This window comes from Myodes glareolus, chromosome 1 (genome assembly GCF_982192425.1).
Source record: "Myodes glareolus chromosome 1, mMyoGla1.1, whole genome shotgun sequence".
Taxonomy (NCBI): domain Eukaryota; kingdom Metazoa; phylum Chordata; class Mammalia; order Rodentia; family Cricetidae; genus Myodes; species Myodes glareolus.
Genome location: NC_142026.1, coordinates 22251792 through 22270629, shown reverse-complemented (window position 1 = coordinate 22270629; position 18838 = coordinate 22251792).

Here is an 18838-nt window from a genome sequence, read left to right as displayed (position 1 = left end):
TCTTTTTCGATTTCTATTCCCTTAATCTCCTTTTGTTGTCTTATTGCTCTAGCTAAAACCTCAAGTACTGTATTGAATAGGTATGGAGGGAGTGAACAACATTGTCTTGTTCCTAATTTCAGTGGAATTGCTTTGAGTTTTCTACATTTAGTTTGATGTTGGCTATTGGCTTGCTGTATGTTGCCTTATTATGTTTTGGTATGCTCCTTGTATCCTTGCTCTCTCCAAGACCTTTATCATGAAAGGATGCTGTATTTTGTCAAAGGCTTTTTCACCATCTAAGGAGATGATCATGTGACTTTTTAATTTTTTTAGTTTGTTCATATGGTGGATTACATTGACAGATTTTCATATGTTGAACCATCCCTGCATCTCTGGGATGAAGCTGACTTGATCATGATTTATGATTTTTCTGATGTGTTCTTGTATTCAGTTTGCTACTATATCACTGAGTATTTTTGCATCAATGTTCATAAGGGAGATTTGTCTGCAATTCTCTTTCTTAGTAATGTCTTTGTGTGGTTTGGGTATTGGGGTAATTATAGCCACATAAAAAGAGTTTGGCAATGTTCTTTCTGTTTCTACTGTATGGAACAATTTGGGGAGTATTGATATTAGTTCTTCTTTGAAAATCTTGTAGAATTCTGTACATCAAAATGCCAAAAGTTTTCATTGTGGTAGAATAGGACACCTGAGAAGGGATTGTAGACAAGGAATTCCTATGAATAATATCTCCTCTGGGAATGGCAAAAATGGGAGGACTCAGCCTTCAGGTATATGTAGAAGGTATGGCAAAGGTCAACATTGAACCAATGAATGCAGATCAACAAAAGACAGACAAGGCAACCTGATACCATCACAAAACTCCTTGAGGGGCCTCTTGCAGGCCACCAAGCCAAAAGTGGCCCAGTCATTCACAGTCACTGTGGAGGACATGTCTCACCAGAAAAGTTAGAAAATCCAGAAACTTCTGTAAAAGACCATATTGTTCTAGTTGGTGACATATAAATATGGAGGATAAGTCAAAATTTCAATAGGAAATAGGAAACATATACTCTGGCAGACTTCTATAAATGGTCAAAGACCAAAGCTAAGAGTGCGTATAAATGGCATTGTAATTGTTGGTTTGATAGACACAGGTGTGGATGTAAGTAGCATTACTCCAGAATCTTGGCATCCAAATTGATCTCTTCAAGAGGCATATATTCAATTAATAGGAGTTGGAGCCATAGCTCAAGTTAAACAATGCACAAGATGGGTTGACTACATTGGGCCAAAAGGCCAAAAAAAGAAGCTGAGGCCATATGTGGCTAATATTGCAGTAAATTTATGGGGTCATGACCTGCTATAGCAACAGAATATCCAGATCAATATTCCTGCAGTCCCAGGAACTCATAATTCTGGGAAGGATATTATAAGGTACTATACACAAAGGTCACCAGCCATTCAGGCTGTACAAGAATATAAAGCATCTAACAAACCTTTAGAGGTACCTACAGCCCTACCTTTAAAATGTTTAACTGAGAAACTGATATGGGTTAAGCAGCAGCCTCTAGCCGAAGAAAAGTTTCAGGCTTTAGAACAACTGGTGCAAGAGCAACTAGATGCTCACTATATTGGAATTCTCCTGTATTTGTTGTAAAAAAGAAATCTGGTAAATGGAGAATGGTGGCAGATCCAAGAGCTGTCAATAAAGTAATTCAACCTGTGGACCCTCTACAATCTGAAATTCCTCTGTCTTCTCTATTACCAAAAGAATGTACTCTTGTAGTTATTGATTTGAAAGATTATTTCTTCAGTATATCTTTACAAGAAAAGGATAGGGAAAAATTTGCCTTCATTGTGCCTACTTATAATAATTCTCAGCCTACTAGGAGATATCAATGGACTATCCTTCCACAAGAAATGCTCAATATCCCCACTCTGTGCCAATACTTTGTTTTTTTTTAAATCTTTTTTTTTAGTAATTTTATAAAATTATAAAAGTTTCCATTTCCGCCCCTCCTCGCACCACCCTCCCACTCCCCCAACTCCCTCTCCTCCTCCCTCTCCATCCCTAAGAGCAGTCAGGGTTTCCTGCCCAGTGGGAAGTTCAAGTTCCTCCCGCCTCCCTCCAGGTCCAGGAAGGTGAGTGTCCAGACGGATTGGATCCGCAAAATCCAGTATATGCAGAGGAAACAAGTCCCAGTGCCATTGTCAATGGCTTTTCAGAAAGACTCCGGGCCAGCCACATTCAGAGAATCCGGCTACATTCAGAGAATCTGGTTGGATTGCATCCTCGTTCAGTCCCAGTCCAACTGGCCTTGGTAAACTCTCATTAGATCTGTCCCCTTGTATCAGTGGGTGATCGCATCCCTCGCAGTCCTTATTTCCTTTTTCATTTTCTTCCTCCTTCTGCTCCTCATTTGGACCTTGGGGGGCTCAGTCCGGTGCTCCAATGTGGGTCTCCGTCTGTATCGCCATCCATCGTGGGATGAAGGTTCCCTCTGATCTTGCCTTCTTTGCTCACGTTCTCTTTCCTTCTGCTTCTCGTTTGGACCTAGGGAGTTAAGTTCAGTGTTCCGATGTGGGTCTCTGTCTCTATCTCCATCCATCGCCAGATGAAGGTTCTATGGTGATAAGCAAAATATTCATCAGTATGGTTATGGGCCTAGGCCGTTTCAGGCACCCTCTCTTCTGTCCAGAGAACAATCTGGGGATCTCCTTGGACCTGGGATCCCATTTATAATCAAGTCTCCTGTAACCCCTAAAATGACTCCCTTAGTTGAAATATATTCTTCCCTGATCTCATATCCATCCTTCCTCCCTCCCCCATCCCAGTCCACCTAGCTTTCTCCATTCCTCCCCTACTCCCTTCTCTCTAACCCTCTCCCCTTCCAACAACCCTCCCACCCCCCCATGCACCTGAGGTTACCTGGGACTCTTGTCTATTTCCAATCTCCAGGCAGATAGCTACATGATTTTCATCAGGTTCACCTTCTTATTTAGCTTCTCTAGGATCATGAATAATAGGCTCAAAGACCTTTAATTATGGTTAGAATCCACATATGAGTGAATACATACCATATTCCTCCTTTTGGGTCAGGCTTACCTCACTCAGTAAAGCGTTTTCTATTTCCATCCATTTGCATGCAAAATTCAAGATGTCATTGTTTTTTACCGCTGAGTAGAACTCTAATGTGTATATGTTCCACACCTTTATTAACCATTCTTCTATTGAGGGTGTGCCAATACTTTGTAAGTCAGCCTTTGGAAATAATATGTAAGCAATTCCCTAAGTCTATAATTTACCATTACATGGATGACATTTTGCTATCTGATTTAAACATAGATACTTTAGAAAAAAATGTTTGAAAAAGTAAAAGTTTTGCCAAAATGGTATGCTCCTGAAAACATACAGAGAGGAGATTCTGTCAATTACCTAGGTTATAAAATAGGTTTGCAGAAAATTGGAACACAAAATGCACAAATTTGGAGAGACCTGTTGTGGACTCTTAATGACTTTCAAAGATTGTTAGGAGACATGTCAAGTCTACAACCAGCTGTTGGGATAACACCTGATCTAATAATTCATTTAAACAAAACCTTAGATGGTGATAAAGATTTGAATAGTCTCAGAGAATTAACAGCTGAAGCAGAAAAAAAATGACAATTGTTGAGGAGAAATTACAGGAAGCACTTGTGGATAGGGTTAATCCAAATCTTAATTGTATTCTATTCATACTGTCTTCCAGAATTTCTCCTACAGGAATTTTAATTCAGAGGGATGATATTATCTTAGAATGGATCTTTTTACCATATAAACCAAGTAAAAAATTAAAAACTTATGTGGAAAAAGTTTCTGAATTAATTATAAAAGGTAAATTGAGGCTTTGTCAATTAGCAGGTATAGACTCAGCAGAGATTATAGTGCCTTTCACTACTGATGAAATTAAAAAGTTATGGGAAGACAATGAATCATGGCAAAGAGCTTGTGATAATTTTGGGGGAGAAATTAATAGCAATTATCCCAAAAGTGATAGACTTAACCTTAAAAGAGAACTTCTTTGACACTTATTCAGGCTTTCAGTGGGTAACTTCTTTAAGCTCAGAAAAGGTTGATTCAGTAATTACACATTTATTTGAAGCTATGGCCATCATGGGTATACCTGCGCAAATGAATACAGATAATGGTCCAGCATATATCTCTAAGAAAATGAAACAGTTTTTTCCTTATTATACTATTAAGTATATTACAGGTACACCACACAATTCTACAGGTCAGGCAGTTATAGAAAGATCAAATCGAACTATAATTATATGTTAAACAAACAGAAAGGGATGGAAAATACCCCCAGAAATAGATTACATAATGCTTTATTAACCTTAAATTTTCTTAATGCTAATGAGAAAGGGACAACATCAGCAGAGAGAGATTGGGTAATAGAAAAGTTTTCTGAATTAAATCAACTGGCTTATTTCAAGGATGTGCTGACCTCACAATGGAAACCAAGAGATATGCTACACTGGGGAAGGGGTTTTGCTCTCATTTCCATAGGAGAAGAAAAACTATGGATACCATCAAAATTAATAAAGATTCAGTTTGAGAAGGAGAAACCTCTTGAAAAGGAGAAATGATAGCTCATCCACAGATGTGACAGCTATACAGATGGTAAGGAGACCTCATAAGGGTTGGGGCATGATTCTGTTCTTGTCTTTGCAGAAAAATATTCATATTCAAAAATTCAAGAGACCCTGGATGTTTGAATGCTGACAGAAGGAAAAATAACTATCCAATAAGAATCATCAAGAAAAAGTAATATGACTTGTAAAGGCAGGTGTTAAAAACATATACATTTATATAAATATATATATATACATATATGTGTGTGTGTGTGTGTGTGTGTATGTGTGTGTGCATTTAGGAATATGTAGAACTAGTTTTGAAGTTGGACAACAGTTCTGTCCTTCTCTATATCCAAACAGGTTGTTAAAAGGAATATTCAGAATTTTTGTCTCATGTCAAGAGCCAGCTGGTATGAGACAGAAAAATTTTTTTTAGTTTTTTTCATACCTATTTTTGTCTCTTTCTTTGAATATACATGTCTGTATATGTCTATATAAATAATGTTTAAGTTTTCCACAATGAACAATGAATTTTTCTGCAGTAATCTTTGACGTTTCTAGGAAGAAGATGGGGTTCCACAACAACAACTCCACCTGGTTGATATGATGTCACGATGCTGATAGTGCTGCCATAAGACCTGCTTTGGGTACCAGCTGCTCAAGATGGATCCAACTTGATTAGCTGAAATGGTGCACTTATTTATTATTTTTTTACAATGTTCTGGCCAGAACTTCAAATAGGAGCCTCAGAAAAACCCTATGAAGTACTTAGAGACTATTGCCAATTATACCAGACAGTAATCTTGGAAGTTAACCATCATTTTACTTTCACAGGATCCTATAGAATGAACATTGCCCCCATGACAGCTATAAGTAATTCTAGGAGATGACGTCCCCTCTTCCAACAAAGTTTATTCTCAGGATTAGGGACATCATTAAGGGGTTGATTCTAATTGGTATAGGGTTGGGGGTTGGGGGAGAAATTTTGTAGGCACAGGGATCTCTGAAAAAAAAGGGAAAAATTGGATGGAATACTAGATTAGGAGTATTACACTAATAATAATAGTGAGTAATACAATGAATACTTGTGAGATATTATTCATAGGCAATTTACATTGCTATAGATTCTTATATATTTATACAAACTTAAATTATATTGAATATGTTTCTATTTTCATCCACCATATTTGTGTACATAAGCAAAGTTATTTTGTCATATTGTATGCATGAATGCTTCTACTTCTTCTTATATATATATTTATATTGCAGTGTACATTTCTACCTCTGATCAAGATACTTATATATTGTTTACACTTTGAGGTCATTGTCCTCATTTGTTGCAAAGTTGTTTATCATAAAATATTCTAATATGAAGTCTTAGACTTTAAGTTATATAAGAATCAAGAATTATAGATCAATAGTCATTTATGTTTGTCATACTTATAGTTAGACTAATAAGTTTCTTTAAATACATAGAGATTATATTCTGCATAGATCTTCAATCACTTCAAACAGCTATAGAATATGGCATTTAAATAACTTAGGGTTATTATTTCCCTTCTCAGATCTTCGATGGTTGTTGAAGACTAGATAGTTGTCGTTACTTTCCTCTCATGAGTTGGCCAAGTTATTTATTATTCGGCTTAAAACTCTCTTATATAAGCAAAGGGGGGAGGTACTGTAGGAAATCATATAGCCAATAGCCTTTAAGTTAACCGCCCACTGGGGAGTGGTCTCTTATACTGTTTATGCCAATAAATAAAGCATGCATCTGGCTTATTTTCCAGCTGCGGGATTCTGTTTCTGTACTGTGCTCTAGTAGAGGATTCTGATTTGTAAGTCTACCCCTAAATAAATAACCATCTATTATTCTCAGTTCTGAGCTAGTGTGGGATTTCTTTTAAGCGTCCTTCTTCAGGAAGAGGTCTGTGGAAGGACGCTTAAAAGAACTTGAGTTAGGTCTGAGGCTTTAATCCACCTATTGGATCTGTATAGCCACCACGACAGTTAGAAGAGAGTGTGCTCATCTGTATTAGGAGACTGTAGAGTTCTACTTTTGTATAGCTACACCTTCAACTCCCTTTCATGATCATGGCAATCATTGACTTGTTTCTATACCATGGTCCTCTGCATTCTATTGTCTTTACCCTGTTCCTCACTGCCTTTACATAAATACTTCTGGGGTAACTCTCTGAAATTCCCATTGGGTCCTGTTTAGTCACTTGTATATTGGGATCTAGAATTCCTGACCCAATGACTATAAAATTCCCAGATAGTCAGAGTCTGATTCTGGGATGAGTGAAGTAGGCTCAGTATATAATTCATTGTCAGCAAGAACCTGACTCAACCCATGTATTTCTGGGGTATCTGTAATAAAAGTCTATGACCTGGGTGTCTGAAATGATAATTTATGAGGGACTGAGGATGAGACCCAGTGGAAGGCATTGCTTACTATGCACAAAGCCCTGCATTCATTTACCAGTACTACAATAAATAAACATTGGTAGGATGAGTTTTTTGTTTACTCATATTTTTAGAGGCTGAAGCCTGAATTCAAGGTGTTGGTAATACTGTGTTCTCTCTGAAATTGCTAATACTAGTACATAATCTGTTCCAGGTCTTTCTTCTAACGTTTAAAACAGTGGTTCTCAACCTGTGGGTCATGACCACTTTGGTCATGGCAGCTCTTTCATAGGGGTCACCTATCAGATATCCTGCATGTCAGATATCCTGCATGTCAGATATTTATGTTATGATTCACAACAGTAGCAAAATTGCAGTTATGAAGTAGTAATGAAATAACTTTATTTCTGAAGAACTGTATTAAGGGGTCATACCATTAGGAAGGTTGAGAACCCCGCGTCTAGAAGCTCCTGTCTTGTGGAAGCATGGCTCTGATATTCTCATGGTATCCTCTGGAAGCATGTATCTAAGTCATGCTTCAGAAATGCAGGTCTCTCTGTATCCAAATTACCTTTATCACAGGGAGACCCCCAACCAGGGCCTACTTCAATGACCTCTGTTTAATATGGTACCTGTATAAAACTCTCTAAATAAGGTCACATTTTAAAGTCCTATGGGGTCAGAATTGTAATATACAAGTCAGGCATGCTAACACACACCTTTAATCCCAGCACTAGGGAGCCAGGGGCTGGCAGATTTCTGTGAATCTGAGGCTAGTCTGGTCTACAAAGAGAGCTACAGGACAGCCAGGGCTATGTAGAGAGACCCTGTCATACATTCCTCCCAAAAAATTTTAATGTACTTTTAAAACTATTTTATTAATTCTTTAATTCCATACAATATATGTTGACCGTATTCACCTCCAGTTGCTTCCCTATTCTAATTAAGGAACAATGTACATATTTTGACTAGTTGAAATACCCCAAAGCAAGTAGTCAGGAAACATACTCCAGATATTTCTAGTAACTAAAAAAAGAGAAAAAGATACGAGGGAAAAAATGTAAAAATAGTAGGAAAAATATGTCATGGAATGAGAGATGGATACTTTCTAACCCTTCACACTAACGACCTCTGAATTCTCAGGCTTAACCTGAATGGATATTCTCTAGTTGGGGCTCTAGCTGACCCAATAGGTCTGACTTAGAGTCATGTCTTATATGCCTCCCCACGGAGCGGCTCTCTCTATGTGATGCTCCAGCAGCAGGGACTCCATTGCTTACCTCTCTGGCCCAAGTACACCACACAGTCCACTTCCCTACCTTCATCCAAATGTAGATAGGGGACACTCAGTAATCTTAGAATGCATCTTGGGAAGAGCAGACTAGAAATAAACCTGAAAATTCCTAGGCAAAGATCAAACATAGCCGTGTTTCAAAGGGTGATGTTCAGACCCTTCCCAGCTGTGTCTCTCCCAGGAATAAGAACTGGGGTTCAGCTCTAAGCGACTGTAGAAAGGGGGATCTCTTTGACTTCTGCCTGCAATTCTGAAGCATGTAGAAGAAAGAAGTTGCCTTTTGCCTGCTTGCCTTCACTCTTGTTGACGAGTTCATCTGTTCCTGCTATGGCATTCCTTTGCCTGGTATCGGAACAAACTTCTTTGAACTTCCACCTTAGACGGAAGACCAAAGCTCTCCGGCAAACCTCCAGATCTTCAGCATTCGATCGGAACCGCCGAGACATCCAGCCTCGTGGATTGCAGAAGCAGTGGATTCTTGGCTTTTCTAGTATGAAAAGGCCGCTGTTGAACCACCCAGACCCCATCCTACAAGCCAATCTAATTAATCCCCTTTTAATAGCTATGTATTTATTTGATCCGTTCTGTTCCTTTGGAGAACCTTAACACTATTTGAGAACCAAGTAAGGAAGTGACCCTCTGCCAGAGAGAAACCAGGCTAGAAAACGGATCTACTAGCGTTTGATCCCAGACACCAGATCTGTGAGGAAATATGTCTCTGCTGTTTAAGCCATGCCCCCTGTAATATTTTATCATGGCAGCCAGAGCAGACTAACAGGTATATACCCTAGCTCCAAAGATTGGCATAGCTCTTGGTTCTCAGATTACAGCCCACGTCCTGGTGACATCCTCTTAGAACCTCTGCCATAGGAATTTCTGCTTACCTGGGGACACTTGGAAGGTCAGAATCTAAGAAAGACGAATTCTTGGGACCTCCTTTGGGGGTTTTATTTTGCTTATATGATGTTCATTTATCTTCCACTGAGCCTCAGAAATGACTTCACCCTTCTAAGAAGTAGCTGGCTGCTCTAAAATGATCTTGAAAATGAATACTTTCCCCATCCAGCAGGAAATATAACCTTTGAGTAGCAAGGAAATGGAAAATCTGATTGTCCCTAAGGAGAGGCTCAGATTTTTATTTGTTTAAGCTAATTTGTTTGAAGCTAGAATAATTGCTCAGCTACCTCGCGAGTGCAGACTAATAAATAAAGGGATGTTATTTTCTTCTGGGCATTGCTTAGAGGTAGCAGGCAACGCAGGTTAGAGAATCTTTAAAATCCCGTTTCCTCAAAATTAGTTTTGAATTCCTGTTATTGCGTCCATTTTCTGTCGGTGAAAGTTTTCTTTACAAAGGCAGCAGAAAGCAAGATATGCAAAGTATAAAATTGAAAATCTAAACTAGGCAATTTTAAAACTCAGGCTTATAAAAAGCACCAAGGGAGAGAGCCCACAGAACTTACTGATGGTAATGGTAGCCCTCCTCTCCTAGCGCTCATTTCGAGTCAGGCGCAATTCTAAACATCTATAATAAATGCTTATTTTATTGCGTAATCAATGAATCATGAAAGCCGGGTGGCAAGGAGGAATTTATAGCATTCTAAGAATTTTGCAAAAGAAAATAACCTTTGCATGGTAAAGTAGGTAGAAATTATCATACAGACAGCGAAGAGAGTCAAGGAGAAATGACAATATACAGAGACCACTTTAAAAAGTCAAGTTTTGAAAAGACTTCTTGACTGTTGATCAACAGCCCGCCAAACATCTTTATTGAACTTCTCCTTTTCACTGTGTTGTTTGAATGATATTTTCTATTTTAATGCATGACATGATTTTTTAAAAAAAAAATGTACTACATGATTCTTAAAAGCGAGTTGGCTCTAGTGGAAGCAATTTGGAGACAGCAGTGTTACGCAAAGTGTCGCAAAGCAACATTTGTTTCTCAAATGCCGGGTGGAATCATAAGCATCAAGATATCTGAAAAACTTAAAAAGTAGTGACCACCACTCCTTCTGCAGCAGAAGCATTTTGAAGCGACCGACTATCCCATTCACCAGCATTTTCCCCCTCCCCGACACTTAAGCTGAAGTGAAATGAAACTTTACTGTGTACTTCCATTTCCCACAGATTATGTTCACCTCTGGAAATTACCTCCGGAACAGACAATAGGCAGAGACTATTTCCGAGGAGAGTCTGGCACTGACTTTTACGGAGGCTGTGCAGTACAATAAAAGGGAGTATTGTTTGGTGTAAGAAAATGACGAAAGGAAAGGGATGAAGACAACTGAGCGCGGAGAAGAGAGCCCTAGTAAGCATTTGCTAGACGTCTCGGTGCTGTGCACAAGAGAAAATCACAGGTGATGTGGATATGTCTTTAAAAAGACAACGGCCACTGTCCTAGCACCAGGAACACTTCATGAGGGCAGACAGAGTTCTTTCAAAACCAATGGCAATGGCATGTCTGCTGCTAAAGTGATCTAAAATTCCATACTTCTAGTTTTTTTTTTCTTAAATACATTCAAGCATTATTTCAAAGTGAAAGAATAAGGGGCTCAATGTGGGGCAAAGGGAGACATTTCATTATAATCGTCCATCTAAAAAATGTTCGTCTTGTCAACTATCAGTCCCTCAAACTTGACCTATTGCAGTAAGGGTTATAAGTAAACAGAGAAGTGAATTGTGTCTTGTGAAGACTGAAGTGTGGGCCTTGGTGAATTCTAGTAATCTGAACAACATGTAGGAAATCTAAAAGGAAGTTTGAATATGCAGATAACAGCTTTTAATCTCTTGTTCACTGAAGAGGCATGGGGTGAAAACCCTTTGTAGAGTGCTGAATGCGCCACTAAGGCCCCAAGGAGCAGGGAGCGTTGTAAGGGACTGGCCCCACCTCTCCACTCTGCTGCTCATGCCATTTCCATGGGGGACAGAAATGTCTACAGGTCAGAGGAGGCCTCTAACCTGCCCTAAGGCAAGGGGCTAACAGGAAAGGGGCTAACTGGCAAGGGGCTAATTGGCAACGGGCCCAAGATGGGGCAAGTCAGGGACGAAAAGAGGTTCCTGGATTTGTGGCCACTTCTTTAAAAAAAATAAATACCTAGAATCAGCCTTGAAAATCTTCTAGAATACATAATCATTCCCAGATGGGAGCTGCCACTAATTCTTGACCACATGAATCTTAAACTCAGCTTGGAGAAGATAAAGTCTTACCTTTCCTCCCATAACACCATCTCGAATGGGGCAGAAATAGCACAATTAATGCATTGACTTTCCCACTTCCTCCGCAGACCCTTTGGAAGACTACAGAGACAATGACCGAGTCTTTCTAAAGGATAATCCAAGGAAGTACCTGGCTTACGATTTGCTGACGGTTACCGCATTTACATAAATCTTTCTTTTGCCAGCCTGAACAACTGAATGAGATCTATATGCCTTTTAATCTCTAATGGGAAGCAAGGTGTGTACTGAATCATTATAAAATGGGCTCTTGTTTGTGTATATTTTCCTGTGATTTCTAGTTATGGGCAGTTTTTGTACCTGCCATACCCCAAGACTTGGGGCTTTGCTTAGTTTATGGCCGGCGTGTTGTGTCTCCAATTCAGTTGGCAGAAGTTCTCCACAAAGATGACAATCATTTTCAGACGTAGAAGTCAAATTTCATGTTGGCATCCTCCAACGGTCTGGAAAGGAGTTTAGAGGTTATATTTGACATAGATAAAGTTGTTCCACAAGGCCAAGCTGCTGGAATTTGACCTTCAGCAAACCTATGAGGTTTATACTAAAATAAGTGAGGCCTGAAAGAGACATTTCCCATCCACGGATCTCGAACCCTTCCGCACTGTCGATAGTGACAACAACAGGGTGATGATACGAATAACAATTCTGGCAGAGCAAGTGCTGATCGTTCACCAGACCCTTCTAGTAAGTCACCTCCATGTTTACCCCAGGAAGTTCTCATACTAGCCCTGTCTTGGTCCCATTTTACAGACAAGGAGCCCAGGTTTAAAGATTTGAATTTGCTTGCCTGAAATCACAAGATAGCTCAGGACCTATATCAGGACTTAAATCCATGTTTCTCTGACACAAAGCAAGCTGTATCCAAGTCACTGGCACAGCCCACATCTTGTTTTCATCACCAGTCAAGGGACCTCACTGCGAATTTATTAAACCTTGTTTCATTACCTTTGATGGAAGGTTTCCACTCTCTCAAGGAAGCTGTCTACCTTCTAGTGCATCCACTATGAATTAGACACAGCCAGATTCTTCTCTCACCCCTTCTCATACCCTTGTAGGTAGACATTGTTAGGGCCATGTTTAAACTTATGGGCACTGACCCTCAGAGAAAACAACTTACCTGCCTGCCCTCTGTCACTAATATGATGCAGAGCACAGGTGTGAGCCCATTATATACCTTTAAAATGGTTCATGACCTCACTAAAATTTAAACCCTTTCTAAAATGAGAATTCCTGCCCTCAACACTTATTGGCTTGTGATTTTGGTGAAGCATCCCCAGTAATTTCCTGGGATTTTCCTTGGAGTTAGGAAACAGTTGGAGGAGGTGTAACCGAGAATATACTTTTCTTCCCAATGCCTATTTTTTAAGTTCCTGAGATTATTGTTATTTATAAGTGCTTTTATTATACCTTTCACTCAGCGACTGGGATGTCACAACATGTTTGGAAATGTGTGGGTTGATAGCCAAGGATATAAAATACTTACAGTTTCAGATTTTCTTAGGTTAAAAAAAATAACTTTTATTTTGAGATAAGACCAGCTATGGGGAATTTTTTTCTTGTTTGACTAAAATATGTTGCTGTGGTGGGATTATAACTGACAGTTGCCCTTTGGAGAACTTAGTAGGGATAGAGAGAGCATGTCAACACCCTAACAGCTGATACAGCATCAGGGAGTATCCAACACTTGGAAAATTATGGATTTGAGGCTTTTTGCTTCACACAGGCAGATACTGATAATATGTACCTTATAATAACGGGCCTTTAGCTATCTCAAACCAAACAAATCCCCTGAAATGCTACCAGACAAGCCATGTAGTTGACATAGCTCTGTTTTTTAATATCAGCATCTAAATTTCCCCCTCTCTCTCCTCCCTCCCTGTGTGTTATGAATGTATGTGGACACACATGCACGCACACACACACACACACATGTATGTATGCATATCATTAATCACATGACCTATCTAGTAGAGGCCAAAAGTCACTGCCAAGTGTCTTCCTCTACCTTTTTCCACCTTAGTTTTTGAGACAGAGATGCTTACTGAACCCAGGAGTCCTTGTTTTGGACAGACCAGCTGGACAGCAAGCCCCAGGGTGACCAGTTTGTGCACACTCTCAATGCTGGAGTTGCAGATGTACCCCAACATACCAAACTTTTACATGAGTACTGGAAATATGAACTCACATTCTCATGCTTATCCAGCAAGCACTTTACCCATGGAGCCACCCTTCCCCAGCTATGACGTTGAGCTCTACCAGAATATCTCAAAAATCTAGATAATGATAAAGTACATCAAAAGCACCTGGGATGTGTGCTGGCAATGCACTTGGCCTCGCCGCTCAATCTCTAAAGTGAGAACCAAGAGCTGGGTTCTTGGGAGTGATTCTCCAACTAAGTAGAGTTTAAGACCTTATCTTTTGCAGGGCCCACTCACATGCACCCATCCCTCTCCCCTAAATCCCACAATAGGAAAGTCTTAATTGCATGTGGGAAGCAAGTTCATAAAGGAGAATTACATCTCATTTCATTTCATGACCTTCTGTTTCTCTAGCAGCTCTTTAGATGTTCATTGGCTACAGAACTACTCAGTGAAGGCAGAACTAGGGTTCCGCAAGCACACAGACAATTCAAGTGAAATCAGGTAAGTACAGCCATCAGTAGAGGATGGAATCTGGGACCATTGCCTGCTCAAGTTCCTTATTTGAGATGGCCTAGTGTATGCACATAGCCTTTGCCTCTCCCCTATATGCTTTCAGTTATGTTCCAATCACTTTTGGTAACTAAAACGGTGTTAGTGCTCTGTAAATAGCTGTTTCGTGTTGTTCAGAGAACAGTGCAAATAAAGACGCCTTTATATATGTTCACTGCTTACGTGACCTTTCATTTTCAAGAGTGCTCTGTCTGAGATTGGTTGAATCAAAGGTTATGGAACCTATACATATAGATGGATCATGCTGTAGCTCTGCCAACATGTTGACCTTCATTTATACCAAAACTTTTGTAAGTTTTAATGAGTAGAAATTTTGAAGAGTTCTGCTCTCCCTCTAAAAACATTCCTTCAGTGGAAAGATGTATCCCGTTGACAATAGTAATCAACAGAAGTGTAAAATTTAAGTATTAATGAGAAATGGTGAGAGTGTGTGTGTGTGTGTGTGTGTGTGTGTGTGTGTGTGTGTCCTGCTACAGTTAAGATATTGCACTGGATATAACTGTACAAGAACTCAGCCAGCCTTCCTTCCATCCAGTGTAGTTTCTTTTCCTATATGAAAGTACAGGAAATTGGGTAGGAACAATTTGTAATTTCTGAGTCTTTTCCCTTGGCGATAAGAGATGTTGATCTGAGCACTTTTCTGTTGGCTGAATCAAAATGACAGACATCGAGAGAATTATTAAGCTGGAAAGTAACACAAAGCCTTCCCCAGCTTGTCCCCAGGGTGTAGCTCTATTTTCCATGCTTGCTGGTGAAAATAGGGTGGGGTGTGATTGGAAAGCCAAGCCATCATCTGCAGTTCATTCTGTTGATAATGTGAGAACTCGAGAATGTGGGATGCTGAGCCTGGGCTGTCAGAACCTGCCAGGACCACAGTGCCCTGATTTACTGCTCAGCTGAACACACTCTACCTGCTTCCAAATTAAACCCATGTGGCCTGTTTGCCATGTAGGCCTATTTCATCTTCAAGTTGCTCCTTTGATTTTCCTCCTTTAAAAATCAACTGTGTAGAGGGAAGCGTCTGTCCCACATGGTCCTGAAGCCATTCAGTCCCAAAGAAAGACACAGAAGCTTATATTAATTATAAACTGTTTGGCCTATTAGCTCAGGCTTATTATTAACTAGCTCTTACAACTTAAATTAACCCATAATTCTTGTCTATGTTTAAACCACGTGGTTTAATGCCTTTTCTCAATGAGGCATTCTCATCGTGCTTCCTCTCTGCTTTTCCTCACCCCAGAATTCTCTGAGTCTGGTGACTCCACCCATACCTCCTGCCTGGCTACTGGCCAATCAACATTTTATTAAAACAATATGAGTGACAAATCCTTACAGTGTGCAAAAGCATTATCCCACAGAAGCTTTTCTTTTTTTTCTTTTCAAAATAAGACCCTGAATCTAATCTCCTTTGTTTAGCTCCCCCCATCACTGTCAATAACAAATTGTAACCAACACACTACATAAAGACAAACATCCATAATACATTTTTTGGGAATGTGGGTATAGTTCTCTAGGCTACTTCCTGCTGATTGGGGGTGCTGGTAATCTTATGGTGACCCAAAGAACATTTAGGATTATGGTCAAGTCCTGACTGGAGTATTCTGTGAGGCTGGATTATCTCAGACAGCAGCCTTGAAACTGTTCTGGATGCAGAACTCAGAAGAAATTGCAACACAACTCAAACCCAAACATTACCCCAAAACTCCAGAAATAGATTTGTCGGCATGTCCCCAGTCTGTAACACCACAGCTAAAAGTGATGTTCAGAACAGACATGCCAGTGTCTAATTAGTGTGCTGTTCCCAAACATATTTTTCTTTCTAAGAATAATGAAGAAGGGATATTTATGGCCTTTGATTAGTTAGGTATGAAATGTTGTGTATCTCAGTCCCCATCCTTTCCGGGGTCTGATGGCATTTCAGTTGACCACTCTTTCTGAAAGCATGTTTTTAAGTGAGTAAGATGGACAATACAGTGTTAGAATGTCCTCTGCCCCATGCACACAGCCCATCCTCACCTTGACTGATCCTTGAAGCCTTTCACGTCTGCAAAGCTGTATCCTTCTGGTTTCTTCTTTGTCCTCATTATTTTTCTCCTCGGCTTGTAGTGTCAGTAGTCTAGACGCACTTTCCAGACAATAGCTCTTGTTTTCTCACTGTGTAGTTGTCTCCAGGAAATGATGGTCACAATGACATTCCTGACAGTAGACACAACAATGATGCTGTTTTGTACTGAGTGCCCTTTGCCCGGTTGTAAAGCTGATTGCACTCACTCCTCACAACCACCTAAGGAACGATTCTGATCCGCTTTTTCTTTTTGTCTCTATTGAGCAGATGGACAAACTCAGAGTGGCTGATATGTGGCTGTGAGTATGGTCATCCTGGACCCTGTTCCTCTTTGACACCACTTTGACATTGTGCTGCTCTTCCTTGCTTGTATTTTATGTGTGTGAATATTTGGCTTGTATGTACGTAAGTATACTAAATGTAGGCAGTGACCACAGAGATCAGAAGAGACCATCAGGTCTCCTGGAACTGGAGTTACAGATGTTTGTGAGGTTTTGAACAGCCTTGTAAATGCTAGGAACAAAACCCAGGTGGTTTACAAAAGCAGCCAGTGCACTTAACCACTGATTCATCATCTATCTGGCCCCCTAAGCTTTATTTTGTTTTATGTGTATGAGTGTGTGCTTAAGTGTATACATCTACAATACATGTCTGCTGGTGTTTGAGGAGGACAGAAGAAGGCTCCGGCTCCTCTGGAACTACAAATATAGGTAACTGTGAGTTGTCTGATGTGGGTGCTGAGAACCAAACATGAGTTCTCTGGAAAAGCAGCCAATGCTTTTAAATGCCATCCTTTCAGCCCCACTCCCCATATGCACTCTTATCTCTGTTTATAAAGACCTCGCAGGCCACCTCAGTTCCTACCTACTTCAAGAAGGCTCTCCGATTACTAACCACTTTCTCTTCAAGATTCCCAGAGTAGGCCACTAGTGTTTGTTCTTCTATGGGTCACGGTGCCTTCTTCTCCCAGAGTTTTCTAAAAGATTGTCTTTGCATATTTGACATCTTCAGAAGTTCCTACCACTGTTCTGGTCACATAATGGTATATTCAATTACAGCTTTATTTTTTGAAAGTCCTTCCCCAAGGCCAGACACCTCTCTGAAGGCCAGAAAATTCTTCCAAAGACAAGTGCTTTTCTGCAGTCTGCCATGTACGCAGGATAACAACTTGGTTTTTATTTTTTTATATCACACTCTGAAACCTGTCCAGGCAAGTTGGTGGTTTCAGTGTGTTGATTTCTAAGCAACTCACCAAAGAACATCTGCTTTTTGCTTGAACAAAAGCAACCACTTTAAGCATTTGAGATCATTTTTTTTTTCCTTTGGAAATGGATTTAGCTTGCAACTCCAAACCACTCTAGTTATTACTCTAATCAAAGTTTCATATTTGCAGGGGGGAAAAAGCCCAGACGTCTCAGCGTTGATCTCTGCGATGGATGATGGGTGGTATCTCAATGGGTTCGTCCTTGGATGGATATGTTACAGATGCAATGCTTCACAGGTGTAACTGGGCTCACCTTCCTGCCAGTTACAGTTGGTGAAGTTCTTGTCTAATTCCTGCTGAGAGCAGGAAAAAATTCTTTTAATTTCTGTATTTTAGTGCTAAGAAATATATACCCAAAATCCCAGTGATATATGTTAAACACACTTCCAAACTGAGATGCTGTGTTAAGCATTGTGGAGGCGACCAAGAGAGGGGTTTACAAAAGGATGGGAAGAGACCGCAAATACATCTAGGAGCTGTTTATACACAATGATGACCATGTGATAAAGAGGATTCGATATTTCCCCAAGCAGAAGAAAGAAAGAAGTTCTTTTAGTGCATTTCAACACTAATCAAATGTTATGGATACCATGAACATCCCTCATTCTATCTCAAATGATGTATAGAACAATTCTCAAGCCTGCCTGTACTCAGAATGCTCCATAGAGATTTGAAACATTAATAAAATAAAACAAAATCAACGCCAAGGATCATTTTCTAGATGAACTAAACTGAAATGACTGGGCCAGGGCCTAATGACTCATAATTCTGAAAACTTCCTATTGTGTTCTGAAACACATTAAGTAAAACAGCTTCTACACAGTTGCCAGAATGCGGATGTTCCAGGAGGTGGAGGCTGAAGCTTCTTATTGGCTAACTTCTGGCATGTGCTTCCAGGGTGTGGCTGTGTAGACTTGGAAGGGAGCTTTTGCCTGCTGGTAGAGCTCCCATAGCTTTGGGGTGTGAAAGAACTTGGACAGTCAAATGTTAAAATGGGCTGCATACTAGTAGGTGTTTGGAAGGGATTATTCAAAGATGCTCCCAGAAGGGAGAGTGGGACATACATGTAAGGGGCCATATCTCCAGCTAGGGAGCTAGGAATTGACATTTCCTTTAAAGAGAAGAGTATCTGGGCACACAAAGACACAGAGTTTTAGCTTAAAAAGGCTTTTGGGTATGAGCATTCTTTGCTGGATTATTCTATTTCCTACAAACCTGTTGAAGGCAAAGATAGAAAATTCACATTAAATTTGGAATCCATTCAA